Genomic DNA, 19,102 nt, shown 5'->3' with positions numbered 1-19,102 from the left:
GATAGGGAGTTTGCCTTGCACGTGCTAACCTAGGACAGACCGTGGTTAAATCCCCCGCAACCCATAAGGTCCCCAAAGCCAGAAGCGATTTCTGAGTGTATAGCCAGGAGTACCCCCTGAGCATCACTGGGTGTGCCCCCACAAAAAAAGAATCGAAAACAATTCTGGGAGACATAGATGATATAATACAGAAGGCAAGACATCTGCCTTGCACATAGCCAATCTGGGTTTAATCCCTACTTTAAACCCCACCAGGAGAGATCTCTGAATGTGAGCCAGGAGTAAGCTCTGAGCACTGCTCGGTATGACTCAAAACAAACAAAACTACTCTAAAAAGGTATAATCAGTTAAAAAATATTTTAAGTTTCAAGAATAGTTTTTTAAAAAGAACTGAAAATAAATTGGGAGCTTTTTTTCTTAACTGTTCTTGCAACTTTTCTATAGGTTGGAAATTATTTCAAGGACTGGAGTGATAGCATAGTGGTGCTATTGCCTTGCATGCAGCCAACCCTGGATGAACCCTGGTTCGATTTCCGGCATCCCATACAGTCCCCCGAGCCTGCCAGGAGCAATTTCTGAGCATAAAGCAAGGAATAACCTCTGAGCACCACCGGATATGGTCCAAAAGCCAAAAGAAAAAAAGAAAAAAAATAAATTATTTCAAAACAAATTAACTTTAGGACTGTAGAGATAGATCAATGAACTGCAGCACAGCTTTCCCTGCAGAAGAATGAGATACCAGTTTTCTGAGTACTGGGCTAAAAGTAGACCCTGAACATCAATAAATGGACAAAAAAATTTTTTTAAATTTAATGAGAACTCCTAACAACTTAATTGCAAAATGTCTAGCTCATTGCAAATACACAACTAAATCAATAGGCTTTTCCCTTCCTAGCTATCCAAAGAAATCTTGTCGCATCGTGAAATTTATCTTTCCCTATATCAAACTATACTCTACTATAACATTTTCCCTTCTAGTCATTTTTTTTTACTAAAATTCATTGGAAATATAATTTTTTTATATTTTATTTAAACACCTTGATTACATACATGATTGTGTTTGGGTTTCAGTCATGTAAAGAACATCACCCATCACCAGTGCAACATTCCCATCACCAATGTCCCAAATCTCCCTCCTCCCCACCCGACCCCCGCCTGTACTCTAAACAGGCTTTCCACTTCCCTCATACATTCTCATTATTAGGACAGTTCAAAATGTAGTTATTTCTCTAACTAAACTCATCACTCTTTGTGGTGAGCTTTCTGAGGTGAGCTGGAACTTCCAGCTCTTTTCTCTTTTGTGTCTGAATGTTATTACTGCAAGAATGTCTTTCATTTTTCTTAAAACCCATAGATGAGTGAGACCATTCTGCATTTTTCTCTCTCTCTCTGAGACTTATTTCACTCAGCATAATAGATTCCGTGTACATCCATGTATAGGAAAATTTCATGACTTCATCTCTCCTGACAGCTGCATAATATTCCATTGTGTATATGTACCACAGTTTCTTTAGCCATTCGTCTGTTGAAGGGCATCTTGGTTGTTTCCAGAGTCTTGCTATGGTAAATAGTGCTGCAATGGGGCCCGGAGAGATAGCACAGTGGCGTTTGCCTTGCAAGCAGCCAATCCAGGACCAAAGGTGGTTGGTTCGAATCCCGGTGTCCCATATGGTCCCCCGTGCCTGCCAGGAGCTATTTCTGAGCAGACAGCCAGGAGTAACCCCTGAACATCACCGGGTGTGGCCCAAAAACCAAAAAAAAAAAAAAAAAAAAAAATAGTGCTGCAATGAATATAGGTGTAAGGAAGGGGTTTTTGTATTGTATTTTTGTGTTCCTAGGGTATATTCCTAGGAGTGGTATAGCTGGATCGTATGGGAGCTCGATTTCCAGTTTTTGGAGGAATCTCCATATCGCTTTCCATAAAGGTTGAACTAGACAGCATTCCCACCAGCAGTGGATAAGAGTTCCTTTCTCCCCACATCCCCGCCAACACTGTTTATTCCCATTCTTTGTGATGTGCACCAATCTCTGTGGTGTGAGGTGGTATCTCATCGTTGTTTTGATTTGCATCTCCCTGATGATTAGTGATGTGGAGCATTTTTTCATGTGTCTTTTGGCCATTTGTATTTCTTTTTTTTTTTTTTTTTTTTTTTTTGGTTTTTGGGCCACACCCTGTGACGCTCAGGGGTTACTCCTGGCTATGCGCTCAGAAGTTGCTCCTGGCTTGGGGGACCATATGGGGCGCCGGGGGATCGAACCGCGGTCCGTCCGAGGCTAGCGCAGGCAAGGCAGGCACCTTACCTTTAGCGCCACCGCCCGGCCCCTCATTTGTATTTCTTCTTTGTCAAAGTGTCTGTTCATTTCTTCTCCCCATTTTTTGATGGGATTAGATGTTTTTTTCTTGTAAAGTTCTGTCAGTGCCTTGTATATTTTGGAGATTAGCCCCTTATCTGATGGGTATTGGGTGAATAGTTTCTCCCACTCAGTGGGTGGCTCTTGTATCCTGGGCACTATTTCCTTTGAGGTGCAGAAGCTTCTCAGCTTAATATATTCCCATCATACTCCAAGGTATGTCACATTTTCCCTTTTATTCCATTACCTATATTATACAATATTTCCAATATATTAAAATATATTTTTACCAAACTTTAAAGTAAGAACAGTTTTTAAAAAATCAATAATATATGAGTGGTGCTTAAAAGTGAATTTGGGGGCCTTAAGTTAACAGTACAGTGGGTAGGGCACTTACCTTGCATGTGGCCCAAAGGGTTCAATCCCTGGCTCCCTAAATTGTCCACCATGCACACAGTCAGAAATAAGTCAGGAGTGCACAGCCAGGAATAGTTCTTGAGCAACACACACACACACCACACACACACACTCTCTCTCTTGGAGTGCATAGTGAGAATAATTCCTGGGCAACTCCCTCTCCCCTCTCCCCGCTCCCTCTCCCCTTTCTCTCCCTCTCCCTCTCCCAGCCTCCCTAAAAAGTGTAGCAGGAAAGACACTTGCTTTGAATGAGGCTCACCAGTGTTTGATCCCTGACACCCCCATATGGTCCCCCAGCAAACAGTAAGGAGTAAATACTAAGCACCACCAGGTGTGTACCCTAAAAATAGGGTTAATTTTGTTTACAGGGGCCAGAGAGATAGCATGGAGATAAGGCGGTTGCCTTTCATGCAGACTGTCATTGGTTGGAATCCAGGCATCCCATATGGTCCCCTGAGCCTGCCAGGAGCGATTTCTGAGCACAGAGCCAGGAGTAGCCCTGAACACTGCCAGGTGTGACCCAGAAACAAACAAAAAAAAAAAAAAAAAAAAAAAAACAAAGAAAAATGTGTTTACAGTATTCATCTTTTAAAGTTAGCTTCTTCTACGCCTGTCTGCCTGTGCTTCTGAATCCCGAAAGTTTCCTCAGAGGCCTAGGGAGCGCACCCCAAAAAAACTGCATTTTGAAGCTGCTGAAGGAAACACTTTTTAAAAACTCAAAGTTTTTAATTTCACCAAACATAAAATGTAACACCCTTATCTCCCATATACTCTTTTTAAATTTTCTATAGTCTACTTGCTTTTTGTTTGAAAATATCCAACAATAAATATATTTTTGGAGAATATGTTCCGTATTTGTTTAGTTCTAAAAACGAGATCATTTTTGTCAAATGATGACAATGTACATTAGCTAACAGAAATATATTTTATTTCTATTTTGTGTGACAATAATTCTATTTTGTGTGACAGCCTATTTTAGAATGTACATGTAATGTTTTTTTTATGTAACAACCACTTAAATTTTAACTTTTAAGATTATTCTCACATTCTATTATTTCTGCTAAATATCCTAAACTTTCTTACTTCTTCCTGATAAAGAAGATAAATAAGTTCTTTGTTTCTTCATTTTAAATAAATGTGGTCAAAAAGAAATGTGTCAAAAAAAAAAAAAGAAAAGAAAAGAAAAGAAAAGAAAAGGGAGGTGAAAGGACATAGTAGAGGGTCTTGAACACTTTGGTGCTGACAAAAGTGCAATTAATTTGTATATATAAACTATAACTTTTAACAATGTTGTAATCATGTTATCTGAAATACAATAAAAATTTAAACATGAAAAAATAAAAATAAAGTTAGCAGGGGGGTTGGTTTAATTTTGGTTTTGGGGGCACACATGGCAGAGCTCAGGGGTTACTCCTGGCTCTATGCTCAGAAATTGCTTCTGGCAGGCTCAGGGGACTATAAGGGATACTTGGAATCGAACCTGGGTTGGTTCAGGTTCAGCTGCTTGCAAGGCATACACCCTATCACTGTGCTATTGCTCTGGCCCACAAATGAGCAGTTTTTTAAAAGTAGAACTACAAAGCAATGAATGCACTAATATATAGGAAGACACTAACTTTCTAAAACTGTTCAGTAAAATCATAATAGTAGCAAAATAAAATAATCTCAAATATTTATCTTTTTTTGTTTAAACCAGAGGGGGAGATGTTACCCCTCCACAGGGTAAAGTGCTAATGTTACTGGATGGTCAGACCAGCCCACTGCTGAGAGGGGTCTGTGGTTGGTAATTAAGGCCTGGGGGAGGGGGAAAAGACAGAAGGAGCAGGAAGAAGATGCAGCAGAGAGACAGAGACAGAGATCAGAGACAGCATGGATGCTGTTTAGCTTAGAATCCACATGAGATAGGCACATAGCGGTTAGGGCTTTATTAGTAAAATTTCATGTCTCCTGAAATCTGACGGTTGTGATTCATTTCTTCGCCATCAACCAAATACATACAGACCTGCCAGGACTCTACAATTAATATTTAATTCAACAGAAGACTATATCTTCTCTTTCCAAAGAGCTGAGACAGAAGTATAATGTGCAATCCATGCCCATGCCCGTCCGTAAGGAAGATGAGGTTCAGGTAATGAGAGACCACTATAAAAGTCAGCAAATTGGGGGCCGGGCGGTGGCGCTCGAGGTAAGGTGCCTGCCTTACCTGCGCTAGCCTAGGAGACGGACCGCGGTTCGATCCCCCGGCGTCCCATATGGTCCCCCAAGCCAGGAGCGACTTCTGAGCGCATAGCCAGGAGTAACCCCTGAGCGTCACCGGGTGTGGCCCAAAAAACAAAAAACAAAAACAAAAACAAAAACAAAAAGTCAGCAAATTGGCAAAGTAGTCCAGGTTTACAAGAAGAAAATATATCATCTCAAACTCAATTTACCTGGGGGCCGCAGGAGGCAAAGTCAGGGTGATCCTTGAGTGCAAAGTCAGTAGTAAGCCTTGAACATTGGGGGCTGTGACCCAAACAACTGAAACAAAACAAAACAAAAAAGATTTCTCTAGGGCAGGGCCACAAAATGTTGTATGAAGGGCCATTCGCAGCCCACGTACCGCGAGTTTGAGACCCCTGACTGAACAAGTCCACTGGGAGAAAGCAAATGGCACAACTGTCCATGTCGGCATTCACCCCAGTAAGGTGGTTAACACTAGACTAAAACTGGACAAAGATTGCAAAAAGATCCTTGAATGCAAAGCGAAATCTTGACAAGTAGGAAAGGAAAAGGGCAAATATAAAGAAACAATTAAGAAGATGCAGAAATAATATAACTTGATTAAAAGCTATAAAATGAGTATTAAGGGTAGCTTATACAAAGATTTTTCAGGGAGCTACAGAGCCATATGAAGAATTTGTGGGGGAAATTGACAGAGGCAATTAAAAGATAGGTTAGAAATACAGAAATTCAAAATAATTTGACAAAATCCTTAGCTTTTGACAACGTCAATGAATATTGTCAGGGTATCTTAATTCCTGTGGGGTGGCAAGGGATTTCACTGGGCAAGCGATTGTCATAAAGTACCTAACCATCACTCCAGAAACCAGGGAAGGGGTCCAAAGATATCTCGCAGGGTCGAGCCATATGCTTTAATAAGTGTGACAATATGGGGCATTTACAAAAACAATACAAGTCACAACCTCATTTTGTACCACTCAAGGACCTACTCATTAGGGATTTAACCTGTCTTGGAAAACTGGGTTGGGAGCCAGTCCCTAACCCCTCAAAATCAGGGAGTTTTTTCATCAATAGTTCAGCTTCCCAGCCCAGACCAAGAGAACTCCATAGTTCAAGCTCTTTAAAGCCTACAACTTCAGGAAACTGCGATAGATATACCCTGCCCAGAGGACTTGACCCTCCTTCAAGCTCAATGCCCTTATAAGATTAGGTATGGCATAACAGGGTCACTTCCTCAAAGGACTGTGGGGATAATTTTTGGAAGAAGCAGTTTAACACTCAAAGGAATTCACTTGGGGATTCTAGATTCTGAACATGTAGGGGAAATAATAGTTCTTGTTTCAGTACCCACAGTCTGGATCTTTAAAGTAAAAATATAGCTCAAATTTTATTACTTCCTTATGATATGCCTGGAAAATCAGAACTCATTAAGGAAAGAGGCTTCGGAAGTACTAACCCTGAAACTGCTGCATTTATAGCTTTCACTGCTAAGCTTAAAAAGGAAAATCCAATGTTAACTCTTGAAATTCAGGGAAGAAAACTTGAAGGTGTGTTTAATTCAAGGGCAGAGATGTCTGTGGTTTCTTTAAGAGACTGGTCCCAAAATTGGGCCCTATGAGAAATTGAAAATGTTTTGGAAGGGATAGGAGATATCTTGCCTCCAAATTCTGTTCACCAGAGAACTAGGTATTTGAAGCGCATAGGATCAGAAAATCAATAGGCAATATTCATGCCTTATGAAGCACTGGTTTCTTTGAACCTATAGGAATGTGATTTGCATAACAATTGGGAGCAGAATATCACATCCCTCACCAAAACACCTCCCAGTGATAATTCAGAGATTTCGCCTTTTTAATTGGGGCCACTGGGTTAAAGCACCCAGAACCCATTCCTATTGAACGAAAATTCAATGTTCCAATCTGGATTCTCTAGTGGCCCATCCATAGGACAAAATTAGAAGCCTTTATAAACTTAGTTGGTAACAGATGAAGCTGGGACACATTGAAACCTCTATTTTTGTTTGTTTGTGTTTGTTTGTTTTGGGTCACACCCAGCGGTGCTCAGGGGTTACTCCTGGCTATCTGCTCAGAAATAGCTCCAGGCAGGCTCCAGGGAGTATGGGATTCGAGCCAACCACATTAGGTCCTGGGTCAGCTGCTTGCAAGGCAAACACCACTGTGCAATCTCTCAGCCCTGAAACCTCTTTTTCTAATTGGAATTCTCCAGTGTCTATTATTAAGAAATCGTCAGGTAGCTAAAAACTTTTAACTGATTTAAGGTCTGTAATTCTCGGATGGTTTCAATGAGCAAGATGCAGAATGGCTTAGACTGGAGTTTGATAGTGACTAAAGGACTGTTCTCATAATATTTCTATTCATCCAAGACAGAAAAAGATTTGCCTTTTCGGTTCCTTCTCCTAATAACAGGGCCCCTATGCAGTGATTTCAATGGATAGTTTTGCCTCAGGGCATGGCAAATTCACCAACCATATGTCAATATTCTGTTGGTGCAGTTTTACATCCATCCCATAAAATGTTTCCCCAATAATACTTGGTTGGTGCATTACATGGATGACATCTTACTATCAGCTCAGACTCACAAGGAATTGCAATGTATTTATAAATTTGTCGTCAGATGCTTGCATGGTGCTGATTTAACAATAGCCATAGGAAAGAAAATTCAGGCTTTACCTCCATTTCTTTTTTTTTTCAACCCCTCCCTCCACTTCTACCTCCATTTCAATACTTGGGGCTTTGTATTACAGTGTACTTCAGAGCATCTCCAAAAGATTTCTATATACTAGAAAAATCTAAGGACTCTAAATGACTTTCAAAACTCTCAGAGTATATAAACTGGATCTGTCACTCCCTTGGGATTCCAAGCTTAGAACTCAGCAACGTATTTAGTACTTTAGAAGGAAATGCAGATTTTTTTTTCTTTTTGGGCCACACCCGGTGACACTCAGGGATTACTCCTGGCTATGCGCTCAGAAATCACTCCTGGCTTGTGGGACCATATGGGATGCCAGGGGATTGAACTGTGGTCTGTCCTAGGTTAGTGCATGCAAGGAAAATGCCCTAGCGCTTGTGCCACCGCTCAGGCCCTGGAAATCCAGATTTAAATAGCCCCAGGTGTTTAACATAAAAAGCCCAACAAGAATTAGATTTTTTTGGTGCCAGAGAGATAGCATGGAGGTAGGGCAATTGCCTTGCATGCAGAAGGACAGTGGTTCAAATTTCAGCATCCCATATGGTCCCCCAGACCTGCCAGGAGCGATTCTGAGCATAGAGCCAGGAGTAACCCCCTGAGCGCTGCCAGGTGTTACCCAAAAAACAAAACAAACAAAAAACAAACAAAAAAAAAAAAAGAAATGTTTTCATGGACCAGCTCCAAAAGTCCTCTTTCCAGCGGAGAAATAACACTCAAAGGAGAATAAGGGGTTGCAAAAATTAAAAGCCACACTTTCTCTTCAGTTTCTGGTTCCCATTAACCATGAAAAACGAGGATCACTGTACTGCTGATTCAAAAGAAAAGAAAAGAGAATGTATATTAACTGTCAGTGAGCCCCTTCAACGAGCACTATCCAATTTTTCAGAAGTTTCCTCCCATTATCCTGCTGGAAAGGCCTGGGAATTCTTTAAGAGGACACATTTTTTTTGATCACATCAATTATCCACTCCTCCCCTATACCTGACACCCCCTTGTTTTACATTGATCAGGTCATCATCAGGAAAAGGTGGTATGACTGACACTTCTGACCACAACAGTGCATACTAATTACAAGTCTGCTCAACAAGTGGAATTTGCTATTTTAAATTACTTATTATCACAAATTTCAGAGCCATGCAACATAGTAAATGATTCAAATTACATAGGATTGTTCCCAAGCATAATAACTGCTTCTCTAAATGCTCATAACCAAGTTGTTTAAGATTTGCTGCAGCAATTACAAGCCCTTCAGCAAAAATGTTCTGAGCCATTATTATCAATCATATAAGAGCCCACTCTGGCCTCCCAGAGCCAATGGCTTTAGGGAATGAAACTTGATTGTCTGGCCATGACAATATTTAAGTTGCCTGCAGAAGAACAAGCAGCACTTCTTACAAATACCTGTCATTTGCATGTCAACTATCATATTCCATGGAAGAAAGCCAAATAGTCGATCATGTACCATTTGAATACACACTTGAATAAAAGAACAAATGTAGCTGAGGCCAAGCTCTGAGGGTTAAAGACTAATTGAGGTAAATAGATATTACACATGCTGACTTTTTTCCAAAGAAACTCTATATTCCTGTGGTGATAGATACATATCCCCATATTATATGGGAAGTTCCAATGACTTCAGAACGAGCTAAGAATGTTTGCACCTTCATGCTTCAGTGCTTTTCTCTTATGGGTGTCCTCCAATCTATGAAGACAATGGCCCAGCCTACACCAGTAAAACTTTTCTATCATTTTGTAAGGAATGCCAAATCAGATATATCACTAGCATCCCATATAATCTGCAAAGACAAGCCATAGTTGAAACTCTAAAAACTCAACTATTAGAAAAAGAGGCATGCCACCTGACATTTATCCTTAACATTATTTTCACTAAACTTCTCAAATTTACCCCAAGTAGAACCTTACACAGCTGCAGAAAAACACTTTAAAGATGATGTTCAGCATTGAGTAGAAATAAAAAAATGATCAGACTTAAATACCAAACCAAAAGTCAACAACAACAGAATCAATACCCAATCTTCAACAAGCTATGCACAGAGGGGACCAGTTATACTAACAGTCCGGGAGGCAAAGGAAGGGGATGCTGGGTTCAGGGTTGGAGGGAGGACAACACTGGTGGTGGGCATACCCCTGATTTAATGTCACTATGTACTTTAAATATTACTGCAAAAGACTTGTAACCCACATTAGTCACAATAAAAATTATTTTTTTAAAAAAGATGATATTCAGGTACAGAAAAACAATGAATTCACCTATTTGGGTAAAATTAGATAATAAATAGATTGCTGGTAATCTTCCCATTCAAACGAAAGGACATGCTTATGTTTCTACAAATGGCAACCCTACCAAGAAACTTTGGGTCCACAATGCCTTGTCAGTAGCAGGATTCAACAAATGAAAAAACTAAGACACAAATGCATGCTAAGAGTGTAAACTTCCCTCAGAACCAACACAGATTATTCAAAAAATTGTGAGCAGAAAACAAACTGACCTCAACAGATAACCGGGATAATAAATTAACACCACACTATGAGGCAGAGACTATAAGGAGGGGAAAAGACCAGTTCCAGAATCTCGATGCTGTAAATGAGGGAACTGGTCCTGCTCTCACCAGACTTCATAATTTAGGAAACACTTGTTACATGAACTCAGTGCTATAATGCCTGTATAATGTTCCCAGTTTGTCTGAATACTTTTACCAGAACCATTATAAAAAGGACATTAACAGGTCAAATCCTTTGGGACATAAAGGTAAGTTGGCAGAAGAGTTTGGTAAGATTATAAAAAACTTATGGACAGGACAGCACAGGTGTATCAACCCAAAAGACTTTAAGATGACCATTTGAAAGATAAATAATCACTTTACAGGGACAGTCACAATAGGATCCACATAAACTACTTCTATTCTTGATGGAAGAATATATACAGTATAGACATATAGAGGAAAATAGAGTTCATCTTGTTGACTCAAAAACTGTAAGACAAGCTTGGCAGGGATACAAGCAGTTTAATGAGTTTATTATTGCTACACTTTTCCAAGGCCAGTTTAAATCTACAATTCAATGCCTTCTCTGCCATCAACAACCTCAGACATCAGAGATCTTTACTCATTTATCCTTGACTTTGACATCTACAGATTAAGGTTGCAAGATTGCCTTAAAGTGTTTTTTTTAAAGAATTAAAAGACAATAATAGGGTTACTGCAGCCACTATCACATAGCAGGATTCTTTAAAAAGAACAGAAATGTGAAAACTACCACTTGTGCTCTTAATACATTTGAAACTCTTTATCCACAATGGCAAGATGAAAAACTATACATATGTGGACTTTCCTTTAAAAACCTTGATCTGGGGCTGGAGAGATAGCATGGAGGTAAGGAGTTTTCCTTACATGCAGAAGGACAGTGGTTCGAATCCCAGCATCCCATATGGTCCCCCGAGTCTGCTAGGAGCGATTTCTGAGCGTAGAGCCAGGAGTAACCCCTGAGCACTGCTGGGTGTGACCCAAAAACCAAAAAAAAAAAAAAAGAAAAAAGAAAACCTTGATCTAACACAGTACACTATAAACTCTAAGAACAACCAAGAAGAATACAAATTATTCTTTTTTAAACCATTGTGGTGAAATGGAAAAGGGTCGTTGCACAGCAATTATGAAAATACGGCAAAAAAAAATCCTTGGTTTAAATTTGATGATCAAGCAATTAGCTAACTTGTCTGTAAAATCTTCAGCGGCCTCTTTTTTATATTTCAAAGAAACTTGCTGCTATAAACATAGCTGTCTAAATTAGCAGATATTTTACTGAATGCTCCTTAGAGATGTCTATAATAATCTAAAGGTTTTACCAAAAGAAAAACAGCTTCTGGATGCAGACTCCCACTATAGTGCTCATTATTAGAATGTTTCAGTGCCTTAATTTCTATTCTATTGCATTTATAATAATCTTTTATGTTTCTGTTAACAGTGATCCATGAAGATATACTTTGGATACCCTAGTTTCACATTACAGTAATATTTTCCATGGGACTCCTAATACAGTGCTCATTGTGATGTTATATCAAAAAGTTTAAATCATTCATTTTCCATTTTATTTTACCTATCTATATCTTCTATTGTCCCTCTCTATAGAGATCTTGTATAAGGTATCTGAATGCCATAGACTCTTTACAGTGCTCATCATCATATCACTTAATATTCTAGTCTTAAATATTATGATTGTTTTAAGAATGTTCTCTGTGTGTTCTAAACCATGAAGCCTTTTTTCAGCACAGTTCCCCTCCATCTATTGTTGAAAACTTTTTCACCTGACATTAACGTTTTACATTTTGAAGCACTTGGACCCATTCAATCTCGGTCAATTTTTCTACAGAAAAATTCAACCCTTTTGTCTATGAGTGAGTGTGTGTGGTGGCCATGTCTATGTTTTAACATTCATCCTTATTATACATAATGTCTGTTTATATTGTATTTAACCCTTCCTTCTTGTATATGGACATTTCTTTTTCCCAAGAAGATGATGCCACCACTGCTGCAGCGGTTCCTGGGAAGATGATGTCACCGCTGCTGCGTCTCACTGGTGCTTATGGTACCGCTACGGTATAAGTTTGTAGGATCTATATAAATTAACCCAGCTGGACTTACTGCAGACAGCCCACACATTGACATCGGGATTCAGGAAGCACCACTGGCGTGTGAACTGCTTATGGTCCTCTTCAGTGACTCCTCTTACATGAAGGACTCCTACTCTATGTCATCACTCTGGCTGCTGCTACTGTCAAAATCACTCGAATCTTTGAACTTCGAGTCATCTTCAAAGAAGGAGGCAGGCACACCACTGTTGTTGTGTTCTCGGTGGTCAATTTCTACAATTTCATTTCACCATAAACTGTTGCTCACAACTGGTTTCGATTATTGAGAGATCTTCGGATCTAGGACACATTTCCTGATCTGTGAATGTTACGAGCCATTTTTCCAGACTCCATAAGACTGCGCTGTGGACTGCAGTTAAGATCTGGACTTTATCTACTCTCCTCAGACTATCTCAAAAGACTTAGGGGATAAGTATACCCTCTTTGTATACTTCTTAAGTGTTATCTCTTAAACATGTATATGCTCTATGGTGTATATTATGCTTTCCCCTTTATATTTAGATTTGCTAAATAGAAATTCTTAAAAAATAGTAGAGATGGGGGTGGGCAAAAAAAATATAGTAGAGATAGTACCCATGAAGTCCTTGTGCTTTTGATAGAACCAGAATAGAAATTGTAGGGTTTTTATCTTCCCCTTAGGCCACAATACTATCCTATAGCACTGTTTCTTTTTCCTGGTCGAATTAAAGTCAGAAAATATTAGAAACTAAGAGGAATTATTATCCACTAGGGATGAGAACTCAATAAATTTTTGCTACTGGGACCTTCCACCCTGAACATTTGCCTTGGTGACTTGACTTGGACAGCCATTTACCCCTAAACCTTGGGTCTAGCATGGTTCTCTGCACCTACAACAGGAATTGACCATCTACCAGTACAAACCCTGGATCTGCACTGAATGGCCACAGCCTGGTCTCTCCTCTCATATCTAAAATAGTTCTGGAGATCAGAATCTCTCCTAACACTAAGAGGAATGGGACAGACCCCTCTTCTAACAGGAAACTTCTACAAAGGCTGAGAGGCCCAAGGCCACCTTCTGGCTCATCATTTTGATTTGACCTTTGCATCTTTATATTGGCCAGGCCTAGGTAACCCTGACATTACAGGAAGACCATAAAGGCAGGTGGCCTAGGAAAATTGAAGATCCTCTAGGAATGAATGAAATTATCTTGGCACTTACTTGCCTCAGGACGGACTAACCCACTAACTTACAGTGAAAACTGTGTTTGAGGAGAACCTTTCTTGGGACCTTGAAAGATTACGGGGTTAGACAAATTAGTGTACCTGAAGTCTGTAGATGGTCCTAAGGCAGGATGCTTCGTGGGTAGGAATATCCAGTTTTTAGGCCAACAGTTTTTCTTTATATTTTCCCAACTGTTGCTGCGCCTATGCAAAACATTGCCAACCTTTATCTTTATCTTTAGAGGCATCTGCCCTAATCTTAGACTCATGGGATGTGAATTATTTTATTTTTCTATAAAGTCAATTAGGGGAGATGCTGGATTACTGGTCCTACCCTAATCAATATTTGCTTGTACTCCACCTTGGGTGTGATCTGATGATGGGATTATTGGATTATTCCCTACATGGTATTACTCTCCCACTCTAGGGTATGGCCTGGTTAAAGCAGGGGTCTGAGGAAGTGGTCTTCTTCCACTAAGCTGGATTCCCTCATAGAAGCAGAAAGCTTGTGTGGTAGGATTACTTGCTTGAGTGCTAGATTTCCTGAACCCATTCTTGTACCTTTTCACCATGTGGATTATTTCCTGCGTCAACATTTGCTTCCAGACCTGCCTTTCACCAGATCCTCATTTTGGAGCCTTGGGATCCACTAGCACTACATAACTTGTTTAATGTCACAATTTAGTGGAAGATTCAATACAACTCAGATTTTGCAAGCAGCAAGATCTAACTGCCAATACTGTAACTAACAGATACAACAATTGTAAATTCACAATGTAAATTGTGACACAATTGTAAATTGAGACACAATTGTAAACTCAATTCTTCAGAACTGATAATCACATTCCGAGTGTTTGATATCTCACATTGTCAAAGGCTAAATATCTGAGTGTAGAAAAAGATTATGTCCATCACTGCACAAAATTTAACTGGTCAGCAAGATACAAAGAAAAACCTTGAGTCAAACAGATCTATTTTGAATTGTAATTACTGGCAACGTAATTTTTGACAAGTTATTTAATTTTCCTTGCTCCCTTCGTGGTGGGATGCAGAGTCTGGATTTAATAATACCTACTGTCCAGAGTGCATTTGATAATTATATGGGATAACATGAAAAGTCCCTTTATCTGCAAATAACAGATAATAAACACTTCCCTTCTGCATCCTTTCTTCTTTCAACTACTCTATTGCTTATTTATTAAAAGAGTAACAGTAACTTGCTAAGATAGTACACAGGACCTAGTTTTCATTTTGTTCCTGCCACTTTTTTCAAATATTTGCATTTCTCAGTCTCTTTACTTAGAAAACATGAAATAAAAAAATGAATTGGGGAAGAGCTGCTTCTAATGAAAGGTGTCACAAATGCTCCTTTCTTTGTTTCCCATTCGATTTTACATATAACCATACTACTAATGCAAAGGAAAAGAAATCACTGTTCTTGGACACTGCACTTCCATGCCAATAAAGATTTTATAGTACTTCTACATTATATTCCTTCCCACCAACTATGCTACTGATTGGAGTATTAAAAGAAAGAATAACACTTTCCCAAACCTCCAGTACACTGTATACTTTCCTGTAACCAATAAAAAGGATTTCAAGAATACTAAAAAAATCTTTAAAACTTGCAACTTAAACTAGTAAATTTACAAATTTAACAAATATAGACAGTAATATTGTTTTAAAAAACAGTCCTAATACAATTAACTAAGATTCTAATCAGTGATTTACTGCAAATACTACATTTTACTTAGTGAATGCATATTGCACCAAGTTAAATTACTAATAAGGCCACCAATTTTACATTCCACTAATACAAAGAATTAAAGTAGAATTTTAAATATTCCTCTTTAAATACTGACATAATGATTATAAAGATTTTTCAGTTTCCTTATTTAAAATTGTTAACAACTCTCTGAAAGAGAAAAATGACCTTTAAAAAAGAATCACTGTATCTCCTTGAAATTATCTGGGAGTCTCTAACTTTGTTCCTTGAAGATAAGTAACTCAAAAGCATGTCACTGATTTATTTCTCCTTAGAGCATTTGTCAAAAGTATTAAATAAAATAATACTGCATATTACAGTGCCAATATATAACTCAATTCATGTTTAATAGACAAAACTAAGATATTCTAAATAAACAAGTTATTAAAGACTTTAATAATAGCCTAGAAAGTCTGATAAATAAAATACATGAAAAGCACTTTGTTGTACCACATAAAATATTTTATACATAAAAAGTGAAGCTTCTATGCAAAAATGGTTGAAATCTTATTTGCGATAAACGAATTTTTTTAAGTCCTTCTATTACTGGATAATAACGAAGTGTACATTGGTCACAGTAGAATAGTTCAAATGAATTTTCCTGAGGCTGCATTCTAAGTACATCTGACCCAGAAAGTATTTTTAGCAAGTGTGTTCAATCAATGCTGGTTTTATGCCTGGCCTAAATTAGAAATTGGGCGTCACAAATTTAAAGAAACAAAGTTACTGGGGTTATTTTTTAAGATATTCAATAAGAACATAAGAACAAAATAAGTTTGAAATACCCAGTTTAGAAGCTAAACAGATTAGAAAACAGACTAAATGCAATTTACATCTACTTTTGAGGAACCTGGGACTTCTCTAAACTAAAAACTTAAACTTACTCAAATAATAGTAGTAAAAATGCAAAAGTGATGGTGCTTTGTATTTCAAAATTTCTTGCTAAAGGTTTAAAACAGATTAGCGAAATCACAAAAACGTTACCAGGTACAAAAAGGGGCATGTTTCTTATAAACTACTTAATTATAGGACCATGCACATGATTCAATGCATAAAAGTAACAAAGATAAGTGCGCTATTAAAACAAAAATAAAGGCATTTGTGCTAACTAGAGCATAAATTTACTGACCAAAAAATGGTGGGGCCCACCAAATGAATGCATAATAAACTAGTTCTGGGTTTTGCTTACAAAAAGCTTCCTTTTTTTTTTTAATACAAACAGGTTTAATTTGCATTCATCAAATTCAAAACTGATAGAACTAATTCTATTCCATTAAGCACATCTGGGGCTCTGGATATTTATTATTTATTTTAAGGTACTCTCCAACTTTATTTTACAAATGACATTTTTTTCTCCTCTAGTACTTGTACGAAGTAGAAAAAAAAAACAAAACAAAAAAACAATAAGAATCAGGATTTTGAAATGCCCTGGCATTTGCAGTTTCAATCTTTTTTTTTTTTACGTCGTCTTTTACAAGTCATGATACAATAGAATTTTGTTCCTTTTTTCATCATTCTCCATAAACATGTTTTATGCCGCACTATTTCAACTGGACCCAACAAGATCGGGTCACAGAGATCTCACAGATGTAAACTGACGGGGAAAAAAAAAAGCGATTTGTGTTTTGCAGAGGCTCGAGCCCTCCTCAAAACAAGAGCTTGAAAATGCTACAAGACGGTACTTGTGCAGAGAGACAGCGGTGTCACTCGAGGTCTCCCCATTCTAAGTTCCGCAGAGACATCCATCCTCATGGATGTGCTATTAGATAGACACTATCCCGTTCCAATAAAACAATAATAATCATAATCATAATAATAAAAAAACAGGTGGAAAGCCTAGGTACGTCTCCTTAACTACAACCTCAACTTTTGTTTTCCTCCTCCCAACTACAGATTCCTAAATGCAAAAAAGTATTAAATCACAGGAGAATCCTAAATGCAAAAAAGTACTAAATCACAGTAAAAGCCTGAAAGGCTTTAAAAAAAAAAAAAAAACCCAAAAACTTCATGGTAGGAAGAGTCGGGCCAGCCTTCCCACGAGCCAATTTTCCAAAAAAATCAAAATCAAAATTAAAAAATCCAGGAGATTCTACCACCTTCCTTCTCTTGAGCGCAGCAGGTCCCGCGGATGTGGATGCCAGCCAGCCATCGCTTTGGCTCCGATCCCCCCGTTAGCTTAAAAAGCACATCCCAACTCCGCATCCAGTCCCGGGAGCGCTGCTGCGGCTGCGAGCACAGGTAGGTCCCGGGAAGGAAGCCGAGGAAATGGACTGGGGTCCTGGGCAAGAAGAGAAAACCATCCTTTTCCCCGTCGCCGGGCTCTTCAGAAATCAAGTGTCCAATGCCCTCACAAGCTCGCCCGCCCCGCAGCCGCCTAAGTGTCTTGGTCCAAGCCCCAGGTAGGCGAAACGAGCGAGCGTCGCAGGCAGGCAGGGAGGGCCTCTCGGAGGCAAGCCGGCCAGGGACGTCGCTCGCTTGGCTGGGCTTTGCTTCGCTCGGCTGGCTCGGCTTGCTCGGCTCGCTCGGCTTTCCTTACCTGCGTCTCCCAGCCGCGTCCTCAGGGCTGGAGCAAGCAAAGCCACCCCGGGCTGCGGGCCGGGCGCTCAAGGGGGCCGACAGCGTCCTGGACCGGGCCGGGCCGCGCGTCGCTCCCGCGGACTCTCCTTTCCTTTCAGCAGCAGCCGCAGCAGCCCCGGAGCAGCCGCCGCCGGAGCGGCCGCGCCTCGGCCCCGACTCGCCCGCACCGCCTCATACTGCGGGGCAAAGCTGGCGCGCGCGCCGGCCCGCCGGGGAGCCCAGCCGCGAGCGCGTGGCCGCCTCCCCGCGGGGATGAGCTAATCTAACCCGAGCCCGGAAAAGTGCGGTGGGGGTGGGGCCCCCGAAAACTCAGACCCTCCTTCAGCACCCCTAGAGTCAGGTTCTTTCTCCTTTGCCTCCTTCCCCCCCTCAGGCTCTGACAGGAGTCCCTCCCACCCCAGAGAACAATGTGTGTGTGTGCGTGTGTGTGCGAGGGAGCAGGAAAAGCGCGCGCCGAATCGCCGGGCCGCGTTTGCTTGTGTGAGAAGAGCGAGAGGTGCTCGTCCCCCCCCCCCCCAATCCCTCCCCACTTCTCCGCCTCCTCCTCCTCCCTCAAGCACGCCCCGTCTCCCAGGCCCACAGCCTAGCAACCCAACATGGCGGCTGCGCGATCTCGCGAGAGTTCAGGCCGACTCGCTCCCCCACTCCCCCACCCCCCCCCCCCCCGCTAGCGTGGCGGGATTCATGATGATGACACCAGCCCCAGCAGCACCCGGCGTGGGAGAGACAACGCAGGTGCGAGGGAGGCTGGACCTGGAAGGGAAGTAGAGGAGGGATGGAGGGATGGAGGGATACAGGCGGGAAGGCGGGGCTTCACGGCCACGCCCCCCATGTTCTCGTCAGCGATTGGTTGCTTGGTTTTTTGAGCCGGCTGGACCTCCTGATCTAGGCTGCTGACTGGAGCGAGGCGGGAGGAGGGGGTGAGAAAGCAGCAGAGAGGATTTAGGGATTCTAGGATGCAGTTTGGGAAGCATTTCCTCTTCTAAATAGAAGCGCTTAGACGGACAGTTGAATAGTGTTCAATGATAGGATAAAGGCTTGGGGGCCCTCTGTGTACCAGTTATTAAAAAATACTATTTTTTGTTCAAATCAACTCATTTTAATAATGCACAGGGATTACAGGTGACATCACGTCAGGCGTGCTAACCCAGGCTCATTCTTAGCATTTATCGACGATGATTTATTGGTCATTGGATAGAGTCTAAGCCTGTGGG

General features: G+C 40.5%; 1 protein-coding gene across 1 annotated transcript in view; it reads right to left on the bottom strand.

The window, feature by feature from the left end:
* Positions 1-17,879, bottom strand: part of PTPN4 (protein tyrosine phosphatase non-receptor type 4) — a 210,422-nt gene extending 192,543 nt beyond the window's left edge. Inside the window, exon 1 of the mRNA XM_049773139.1 lies at positions 17,848-17,879. The gene's annotated coding sequence lies outside the window, so the exon portion shown is untranslated. The remainder of the gene's footprint in view (positions 1-17,847) is intronic.
* Between the last annotated feature and the right edge of the window lie 1,223 nt (positions 17,880-19,102).

The sequence above is a fragment of the Suncus etruscus genome, chromosome 5, assembly GCF_024139225.1.
Source record: "Suncus etruscus isolate mSunEtr1 chromosome 5, mSunEtr1.pri.cur, whole genome shotgun sequence".
Taxonomy (NCBI): domain Eukaryota; kingdom Metazoa; phylum Chordata; class Mammalia; order Eulipotyphla; family Soricidae; genus Suncus; species Suncus etruscus.
The sequence above is the reverse complement of the archived record's forward strand: the minus strand, read 5'-3'. Positions and strand labels throughout refer to the sequence as shown.